The following is an 11,637-nucleotide window of genomic DNA, read 5'->3' as shown; positions in this document are numbered from 1 at the left end:
ACACTGAGGTATGCAGTGGAAGTTCCACAAAGATAGTCAGATGAGGAGAAAAGCTTAGAGGCTTTAAATGTTTGGGTGTTGAATACTCAAAATATTACTCAATGCACATGCTATATTTCTTTCTTATTTTTTTTAGTTGTCAACTTATTCATTTATATATGGTGCTGAGAATCAAACCCAGTAACTGACAAATGCCAGGAAAGTGCTCTACCATATGCTATATTTCTTTTTTTTTATATTTCTTTTTTTTAGTTGTAGTTGGACACAATACTTTTATGTTATTTATTTATTTATTTATTTATGTGGTGCTGAGGATCGAACCCAGGGCTTCACACGTGCTAGGCGAACGCTCTACCGCCGAGTCACAACCCCACCCCGTCACATGCTATATTTCTAACGCATAAAACTAGGATGATATGTTGTTTTTCAAATGATTTGTAACGGGCTGGGGATGTGGCTCAAGTGGTAGCGTGCTCGCCTGGCATGCGTGAGGCCCAGGTTCGATCCTCAGCACCACATACAAAAACAAAGATGTTGTGTCTGCCGAAAACTAAAAAATAAATATTAAAAAATTCTCTCTATCTCTCAAATGATTTGTAAGTTATAATATGTTAAGTCATCCCCTAAAATGATACATCATGCCCTTTAATGGAATGAAACATCAACATCTTGGTAGCAAAAAGCACATTGGAAATGTGGTCTGGCAAGAATCATCTGCGTGAGGAACCACACAGACCAGAGCTTTCCAGACAGCTTTCATATTGCCAGATCCATAGTAGAGACTTGGTAAATCCCTCTCATAATTGGTTATGCTTTTGAGTTTTTATGCCTTTTAGCTTTGTTCTGATTTAATATTGTCCTCTCCTTTAATGACCTAGCTTAGTTCTACAGCTCTAATCGTAAAGATATAATATGTGTCATTTACAGCTGTCACATGGAGAAACCACGTGCCATTCAGGATGCATATCAGCTATGTAAATCCATATTAAAAAGCAAAATTATATAAATGCTATAGTGGAATCCCCTACTACAAGGCAATATCTAAACTGCCTAGTCATTTTAAATATCAAAGATTATGCCTTATTTTTCTTGTCAGAATCAGGGCTTATTATTGCTCTAAAACATGTAAATCAAAGTTCAGAACGATAATGGAAACCAATGGTAAAGCAGAAAGAAATCATTAATAGCTGCTTTTAAGCTGGGCAGGTGGGGGCAGGCGCCTGCAATCTCCGTCACTCAGCAGGCTGAGGCAGGAGGATCACAAGTTCAAAGCCAATCTCAGCAACTGACTGAGACCCTCAGCAATTTAATGAGATCCTGTATCAAAATATAAAATAAAAAGGGGCTGGGGATATGGCTTAGTGGTTAAATGTCCCTGGGTTCAATCTTCTGTACAAAAAAAAAAAAAAATCCCAAAACAACAACAAAAAAACCTGCTTTATAAAGTTTCAACCTCTCTCAAAAGCATCAACTTTTTAAATGTGATTCTGCAGTGTTTCTTTAACATCACTGAAAAGACAATTGCTCATTTTGCAGAGCCTACCCAGCCTTTCCCATTCTTATCCCACTTATTTTTCACCACCCACATGCCTATGTCCATCCAACACCAAATTGATTATCTAATAGTCTGTTTTAGACCAATAGTTTTGTTTGTTTGTTTTAGACCAATAGTTATTTCTTTTCCTTTTGGCAAAGTCAAATAACAATAGAAGTTTGTTTTGAAGTTTACAGTACTACCCAAAACCATACTGGTGTATGAGTACTGCTTTGGTGGCATGCAGGCCTTCAGAACAGCTCTGCTGTTGTCGGTGATGGAGAGTCTCTGGGCAGGAACATTCTGAGCCCCCACTTGTAAAGGAGAGACACCTGGGAAGATTATGAGAGCATTTGCAGGCTGTACATAGTACTAAAAGCTCTTCCGAATCGTTCCACTGCTGCTCTAGTCGGTAACAAATTGAAGCACTTTATAAAATTTGTAGCTCTTCAATAATTTTGAATCACTTTAAAGTGCTCATGCTCCAAACCATAAAGTCTTTCTTAACCACTGCAAATGTATAAAAGGCACATCATCAAAATGACAGTAATCAACTCCTTCAATTTTAGGTATGAAATTGTTCTATGTTTTTTTTTTTTTTATTTCCTTGTTTTTGTTGTTCACCAACTGCAAAAAAAAAAAAAATGGTCATAAGGACACAGTGTACAAAATCTCCATTTTCAACAGTGCCAAGCAATCAAATTCTAAAAACTTCTTAGAGGAATAAATATTTTATTTTAAGATATCCTAAGACAGATTCGTGTGTGTGTGTGTGTGTGTGTGTGTGTGTGTGTGTAAAACATCTGTTCAGGATCCTAAATGAACTGATATTTAAAGATATAAGACTCTGCTAAGGCAAGTCTTTGGGAATGCCCTTAAATAATATGTGTCATGTTGTCAAAGGAAGTAAAAGTAGGAACCAGATTATGCAGTTAAAGGAGCCCAAGTTTTCTTGTGAGTTTAAATAAATTTCCTATGGCTTATATCACTGACCAATGAGCATTGAAACATTGTCATGTTGACAGAGTTTTCTATAGTCTTCAAATTGTTGAATGGATTCCATTCAGACAAGGTCCTTCTAGTTAATGGATCATATCAATTCTAGTTAAACTTCTTCACAGACAAACCAAATAAAACCAAACACTGGTTTCTCCATGAAGGTGTCACATCAGACTCATCCAATAATGCCTTCCATTTCCTAGGCTGACTGAAATGATCTATCTTTCCTTCCTTCCTTCCCTCTTTCTTTTCTGATATTGGGGATTGAATCCAAGGCCTCATGCATGCCAGGCAAGTGCTCTACCACTGAGATACATCCCCAGTCCTTTTTATTTATTTTTTTTATTTTGAGACAGAGTATCACTTAAGTTGCCTAGGCAGACCTCAAATTTGTGATTATCCTACTCAACCTCTCAAGTAGCTGGGATTACAGGCCTGCACCACTATGTCCCACCTGAAATTATCTTAATAGAAATATGTCCAATATTCTATTCCAATTTTAGCATAACTCAAGTTTACTTGAAAGCATGCATAAAAATGAGCGTACCTTTACAAATTTGAGGATATATAGACATCACTTCAGTCCATGGCTCTAGCTCATACTAATTGGCTCTACCATTCACATGGTTCCCAACCTGCAAGATGGCTGGAAAGCATGAGAGAGCCCTTGAATATTTGAGAAGCAATAAATATCTCTGCCACAGGTTCTGCCCTAATCAGCAGATGCACCACAGTGATTTTTAAAAATCATGCCGTGTTCATAGAGAGCTTCCTTTTAGGTCTAAGGATGTGTGTTTGTGTGTGTGTGTGTGTGTGCGCACGCGCGCGCGCGCGTGTGTGTGTGTGTGTGTGTACACACATATACATATCCCCCTGCCCCAAACATAGCATGGTTGAACCTTAATTCTCCTCTCTGTATTCAGTTGTGGAATAAGGAAAACATTTTTTTTCTCTAAAGGAGGACGTGTATTCATATGATAAGAGCAAAATACAAGCCAGTTCTCATTCTTTTAAGTCCTAGTAGATTAAGCTCTCATTCTTTTAAGTCCTAGCAGAAGGGTTATGGCTTCTTCACACTGCAGGGAAACTGTTGTGCACACCCACTGCAAAGAAGGGGAATGAGACTGCTCCTACAACCTGTGGGTTCCCGAGAGCACCTGGCCTTCCTTGTCCAGCTGGAGGAGTGGCATTGTGAGCAGGTGCAACAGGCTCAGCTTGTTCATGTAAGAGGATGCTGAATGTAACCTGATTCTGAACTAGAATCTGCCTTGCCCAAACACACACAACTTACCATTCCTATGAAAATATATAGCTAAGCAACCAATAGCACCTTATATTTCAAAAATGGCATTAGGACCTTAATTTAAGTATTTATAATCCAGTTGCTTCAGATAGCTTTGTATTTAAGACCTGCATGCTTCAAATAATTTAAGGGACATTTTACTAATAGAAGAAAATCCCTTGACAAAGTAGTATTTATTTTTGAACCTCAGAACCCAAAATAAAATCAACAGGTAACATTCACCAACCCAAGAAGGATGTTACATTTCTTGATCAAAAAAGAGAGTATTGGGCTGGGGCTGTAGCTCAGTGGCAGGGCACTTGCCTAGAAGTATGGGTTTGATCCTCAGTACCACATAAAAATAAACAAATAAAATAAAAGCATTCTGTCCATCTACAACTGCAAAAAAAAATAAAAATAAAAAAAGAGAGAGAGAGCATTGATTTTACCAGGTTTAAAAGCTTGATACAGAAGAAAGACAGGTAGTAAACTGCTCCGTGTGGTCCCCTGTGAATTGGTGTGAACCCAAGAATGTATTAGGAAACCACTGTTACACAAACTGCTGAAAGCCCTAGGGGTTCTCAACTCAGGGAGAGTTGCCTTCCTCAGAGGCAGCTGGAAATGTGCAGGAGTGCTTTATTGTTGTCTTTGTTTTTCAGTTATGCCAGTTTTTTTTTTTAATTGAGAGCAGAAGGATCTATAACAGCAATAGTGAGTGGGGAGTCTGAGGTACAAAATATCTGTTAATATTGGGATAATCCTACAATAAGGAATCTCTGCCAAAAATGTCAATAGTGTTCCAATTGAGAAATACAAAGCTGAACAAATACAAAATCAAATGCTTACAATAAAAGTAAGAAAGTGCTGATTATTCTCTACATTTTTCCTCTGATGAAGCAGAATTCTCCCCATCATATAACCAAGAAAAATATAGACTAGCCTGCATATATATATAATTTCACATTTAGAGGTAGAAGAAACTTGAAACAAATCAAAGACATGTTAGTTTTTCTTCAGATTTTTAAACAGAAATCTTAGACCTCTTCCTTTTTCTGAATGATGCAATCAGTCCTAAAAGCATCAGGTGGGCGCTGCACCTCCATGATGCACCAAAGGAAGTTGGACAAGTCAAAGGTCATAGAAGTCAACCTGAAAAGTCTTCCACTAAAATCTGGGATAATTTGAGCATCAAAATAAATAATGATAATAATAGAGAATAACTCATATTATCAACATGAGTCCACATGATATAACAACTTATTTCTTTAAAGAACCAAGGGTACTTGTATTTTTTCAAGTTACCTCTTTACAAAATACTTATTAGTTACAAAGGGATAAAGCACATCTTTACAGAAGCAACATTGCCTTCATCAAGGGATTAATGTGAACACCATCAGCCTGTTAATAGGATACAATTAGAAAAGCACACTATTACTTGTGTAATAAGCCTGCCAAAGTGGAATAGCTGGAATTACACATAAGAAAACATCAAGCAGTTACAAACTAAGGATCATCCTACAAAATAACAAGCATACTGTGTTCAAAATGATAAAAGCCATGAAAGCCAGAAAAGATTAAGGAGTTATTCCAAACTAAAGAGACATGACCACGAAATTCAATTCTGCACCCAATCACCATAACATTAATTGGCTGTGACCTAAAGTTGATATAAAAGTCAGGTATCAATATAAATCCCTGATTCTGAAGACTGCATTGTAATTAAATAGGGAGATACTCTTCTTTATCAGGAAACACACAAATATATTAATGGTTAAAGAGACAGCTTGTAGACAACATGTCACGTGGTTTAGCAAACTTTAAAAATACTATTTTTACTAACTCTGCTGTATGTTTAAGATAGTTTCAGAATAACTGATAATGATAATCTTTCTTTTTCTTGCCTTGTTATAAATCAAGTTGTTTACTGAATTTAGGACTCTAGTAATAGAGAAAAAAAACCCTTAGTTTTCACCACCTGGTTCTTATAGTCTGAAGGGTAAACAAGAACTGAAAAAGTAATTATATGTGCAAGAGAGGTAGTTGTTTAACTGTAGAGTTCAAGAAATCCACCCTCAGGGGCCTGGGGTTGTGGCTCATCCAGTAGAGCCCTTGCCTAGTATGTGCGAGGTACTGGGTTTCGTCCTCAACATCACATAAAAATAAATAGATAAAATAAATAAAGGTATTGTGTCCAACTACAACTAAAAACAAATTAAAAAGAAAAGAAAAGAAAGCCAGCCTGAGAAGGTTATCTTTATAGTAAGATGCAAAGATGCACAGGCTCAGTTGAGGGAGGGTGAATGAGTGTGTGGGTGTACGTGTAGTGGGGCAGGGAGATTCTGGCAATAAAAATCACTGGTAATGATGGAAATGAGATAACTGTGTAAAAATAAGTAGATACACAAATAAACTGAATTGCCTAGGATATCCATCATCAATCCCAAAGGACATTAAAGTACCGATTCCAATAGAGTTTAATCTTCTCAATAAGTAGTTAGAATGAATTATTTTGGAATAAAAAGTAAATTAAAGTTTGAAAGAAAAAAATATGTTATGACTTTTAAAAATATTTTTAATTGTAGATGGACACAATATCTTTATTTTGTTTATTTACTTTTATGTGGTACTGAGGTTTGAACCCAGAGCCTCACCTGTGCTAAGCAAGTGCTCTACCACTGAGCTACAACTTTAGCCCTGTAATGACTTCTTGATTTTAAATAACTCCTTCAACTAAAAGAAATTCAACATATTTTGATGTTGAATTTTTCAAACATTATTAATAAGGAAAGTGGGCAGAGAGTTGGAGGTGTGGATCAGTGATAGAGTTCTTGCTTAACATGTGAGAAGTCCTGGGTTTCATCCCCAGCACCACACACACACACACACACATACACACAGACACACACACAAAGGAGAAGCATTGCTACCATTTTACACCTGAAGAAACAGAAGTAATGATTTGCACAAACTTGCATAATTTCTTAGATGCAGATCTTGGATTACATGCATAATTTCTAGACTCCCAATGTAATGTTTTTTAAAATTACATGAATTGAAAATATATCAGTCACGTTCATAGACTCATGACATAAAAAAAGGAAAATATTTTGTACTTCTTTCAGTATAAATACAAAAATAGAATTCAAGAACATTACTGAGTACTCAGAACACATATATTATTACTTCATCTGATCAATGTCAACTTAAATATTTTCCCACTGTAACTTCACATTATTTCTCTTCTGTCTTAGCTGTTTTATTTTTTAATGACTAGTCTAAGCAATTTCAGACCTTTCCCATTCATTCTCATATATAAATGAGCTCCTACTTCAGTGCCTCTTATTTTTAGTCACATATCCCTTTAAGAATTTTGTAAAAGATGTGAACCTTTTACTCCACAGGTTTTTACATATAAAAACATCTACTTAGAATTTCAAGGAGTTTGGTGAGCAACCTCTCTTCTCAATGTACCCTAGATTACAACCCCTCTGATATGTGTACCAACCACAAATTCTTTAATTTTATTTTCATGAAAACCCTATATGATACAACAGAGGAAACCAGGCCATATCAAATAGCATAGCTAGGACTTGCGTCCATGTGTCTTGTCTTCCATAAATTTTTTTGTCCACACATTCTTATAAACAAAGTCGCCCTCAAAGTTCTTTTTACCTAAACCTAGAGTCTTATTATGACTTTGGTTTCATCCCTCCAATCAGCTTCCTCCATGTGCTAAATTATCTAACCATTTTCCACCCATCTGATTAAAAAAAAAAAAAAAGTCTAGGAAAGCTGCTAACCCCCTCAGAATGCTCACAGAATTGTTATTTTAATAGCTACTGTATTGCTAGATATTCTCTGGAGTCAGTTTCCTAAAACAAACAAACAAACACACACAACAACAGAACCAATGTAGCTTCTAAAGTCACTGGAAGGAAGAGTGGTTCCTTTGTCCAGAGCTTCTGTTTGTACCTATTAGGCTGATGATAAACTAAGACTTGTTGGGCTTGGCTTTTAAGTTCTCAATGTCCTTCCTTCTTGTTTACCTCCTTGGTAGCAATGTATCCTCCTCTCTAGACCATTTCTGTGACTTTCATCCTCCCTCATTATTAAAGAAATTTATATTGTAGTTATGCGACTTGTTATAAATAACTGAAATTCAGGAAGGCAAAAACACTAAATCTACCTTTTTTTTTTTCTTTTAGATTTGTATGTCTAAATGTGAGGTTAAAATTTTCACTTTCTTGTATGTCTATGCATTAGAAGGCAGATGGACAAGTTTATTGTTGCTATTTGCTTATTTGACTGATTATTGAAGCAAGAGGGAGAAAGAGTTCAAATCCAGAAGATGTATTAAGCATGAGCCAATTGAGGTTTTGTAAAACCTAAAGCATAAAAAATTTGGAGGACTGTCTGTGAGAAAAGCATAATAATGTAAACAAAACAAAATTAGGTCAAAAATTGAATGTGTACCAAAAATTAAAGATCTTAGCAGAGTTGGGGACCATAGTGCATGCCTGTAATCCCAACCACTCAAGAGGCTGAGGCAGGCGGGTCTCAAGTTCAAAGCTAGCCTCAGTAACTTAGCAAGGCACTAAACAACTCAGGGTGACCCTGTTTCTAAATAAAATATTTAAAAAGTGCTTGGATAAGTGTTTGGATTAAGTGCCCCTGGGTTCATTCCCCAATACAATTTTTTTTAATCACAGCAAATCACAATTATTTAACATTAAAAATAAAACAAATGTCACAAAACCCGGGAAGATAATATAATGCTGTTTTTACTTAACCCACATCTGACCTCAGAATCTAATGATGTATTATTGGATCAGTCGATCTATAGGAAGTTAGGAATATTCTAGAAATTAGTACTAAATGAATCAGTATATTTAGATGGCCAGTAGAGCCCCCACATAAATTTATTCCATTAAGCCTGAATGACATGTAACCACAACTCAACTCCCCTGTGGCTGGATGATCAGAGATTCCAACATGACCCAAATGGAGGTGCACACTAACCAGGGGAAATGTCTGAGTGAAGACAGCCAACCTAAACAACTATAAGTTAAGATAACATTAAAATTGAAAGAGACCCAGGGAAATAGCTGGTACAACCTTTTATTCATTTTGCCTTGTAGTGAATGTTGTCTTCTTCTGAGACTGACATATGGTCTTTGCCATAGCACTAAATATGGAAAGACACCACTGTAGGCTTTTCTTTTCCTTCTTTGTCGTTGTTTAAGATGGCTGACTCCACTCAAACATTCTTGTCACGAGTGGTTATTATTGGCTTAGTCTGAGGTGCAGTTAGATTCAATCAAACCTATTTTATTGATGCCCATCACACTTCAGATACACATCCTAATACACATTCCAAGGTTCCCAGACACTCACCTGTGACGTGTCTTAAGTCCAGGTCACTGGAACTTGATCCAGGTCAGAGGAGTCTGGTGTAGGGGGGACAACAGTTACAGAGGCCTCTCTGTCTCTCTGAGTCCTGTTAGTCCTGTCGCCCCCCCAGAAGTCTGGGTTTTTAAGTCCTAATTTAGTTGTGCTTGCAGCTGATAACTTGGTGAGATCTGGGGTGTACACCCCAGATGTAGACTCTTACATCACTAACTTAAATCTAAGTTCTGCAGTTTATCTAAATCTTGCAGTTCACATTATATCATGGGCACATTGCTTATAGTCTTTTATCCAGCACACACACTAATTAATATAATCAACAGTCAATAATCCTATAATGTTTCTGATACTTCTATCAATTCTCCACTTTCTCTAATCTGAACCTCATCTCAAAGTTTCTCTAAATTTATGTCCGAATAAATATGCGCTTTATATGCACAGTGTTTTCTGCTGCATGTTGTGTTTCATGAACAGCTACAAGGATAAAAATTTTAGGAAAGTAAATCGGAGATATGCTATTTTTTCCCCTCATTTTATGGATAAGAAATACTGCCAAAAGCATATAATCCAGGATCCTCGACTTCTGAAATAATATTTTAAATTATGTTTCATACTGGCACTCTGTATCTGTGATTCTAGAATGTATTTATCCCTTCCACTATTATTCCAACTGTTAAGTTTGCAGTTTCTGTCTGTATATTGTGTTTTCTTAACACTCAGTCATTCACAACACAAATTTCAACTTTCAAGATAGCCTTTGTCCCTCATGAAGTTTTCCCTAAAAATCAAATTTGTATTCATCCTTAATAAAGCAGTTACCTTACTGTATGACAACCAAGTCTCTCAACTGGAGAATAAGAACTTGGGGCAAAGGCTCCTGCTCCCATTCACATGAGCAGCACCAATTATACTGGCAAATGGTAACCACTAAATGTTTGCTGGCCAAACTAATGAACATTCGAATGAAGAATAGACATTATTAAAACACACAGGTACTTTATAGAGGTATGACTATTAATGACAACACTTGGAACTTTGCCTTGCTTTTTAAATTTAAGTGTCCATGCAAAGCAATAGCAGTTGTAGAAACGGATGGAGTCTTTAATTATTTTCAGAAAATATTTTCTCAAGAGGTTAGTCAGCCAACTCTTGTAATTTAGGAAGAAAAGTCTGCAGCTCATGATATGCTGAAAAATACTACCTTCTTGACTTCCATTATGGACATATATCTATCCCTCACTTCATGAATCCATCGCCCTTACCCTGGAGTGCCATACTCAATGAGTCTTTATTCTTTTTTTTGAGTAAGAGTTTATAAAGGAGATTTTTTTTTCTAGCACTTCTTCCTATACCTAGATGCCTAGTGAAACTGTGGAAATCTTTGCTTTTACTTGTTTTTCTTCTGCTCAAGATGCCAGAAGTAAAGGCTATTAATCCAGATTTTTGAATATAGGTGCAGTTGTATATAGGAAGAAAAATCCCACAAAGCAATAGTATTTTGATTCTACCTGGCAGGAGTAGCTAATTTCTGAAAGTTTTCAAGAACTACATTGCCAGAGGATGTGAGTCTGACTCTGTTTTCAGGGACCAATAATTCACTTTTTATAGCAGTAGTATAGTTATACACCAAATTTACTAGTAGATTATTTTATTGCAAAAGGAATCTTAACATCACAGACTCTAGAAACAATCTAAGAACAAGGAATGATACTTTAAACTATATCAATTTAACTTCATGGAAAAACATACTAAATTATTTTATTTTCCTTATTTGTTTATAGAAGAGCAAACATTCCCTTACATTTAGAAATCTATGAACTCTGCTCTTAACTCTGTATTTCTGGAGTCTAATATTTACATAAAACTTTACTAAACATTTAGATAAACTCCATATATATTTAAAAATAAACTTTTTATTTCAGAATTGCAGAGAAATTGTAAAAATAGTAGAGAATTCCATTTGCCCAAATCCAGTTACCCCTATTTTATTAACATCTTTTAGGATGGTATATTTATTTCAATTAATGACTGCCCTGATACATTTTTACTACCTAAAGTCTGTATTTCATTCAGGTTTCCTTAATTTTTACCTAATATCTTCTGTTTCTGTTCCGAGGTAACATCTAAGATGATTCTGTTTCTGTTCCAAGGTAACTAACTCTAGTTCTGAGACATACTGGTCAGGTATTTTCTAAAATGGCCCTCAGTTGGGTTTTTCTGATGTTTTTCTCATGAAAACTAGCATGATGGGAATTGGGAGGTGGGCCACAGAAGTGAGTGCCACTCTCATCACTGTTTATCATTATTTATCATTGATGTTAATCTTGATCACTTGGCTAAGATGGTATTATCACCACCATAAAGTTACTTCCTCCCTTTTCTATATTGTTCTTTTTGTAAGGAAGTGTCTATACAT

Source organism: Callospermophilus lateralis, chromosome 5 (assembly GCF_048772815.1).
Source record: "Callospermophilus lateralis isolate mCalLat2 chromosome 5, mCalLat2.hap1, whole genome shotgun sequence".
NCBI lineage: Eukaryota > Metazoa > Chordata > Mammalia > Rodentia > Sciuridae > Callospermophilus > Callospermophilus lateralis.
The sequence above is the reverse complement of the archived record's forward strand: the minus strand, read 5'-3'. Positions refer to the sequence as shown.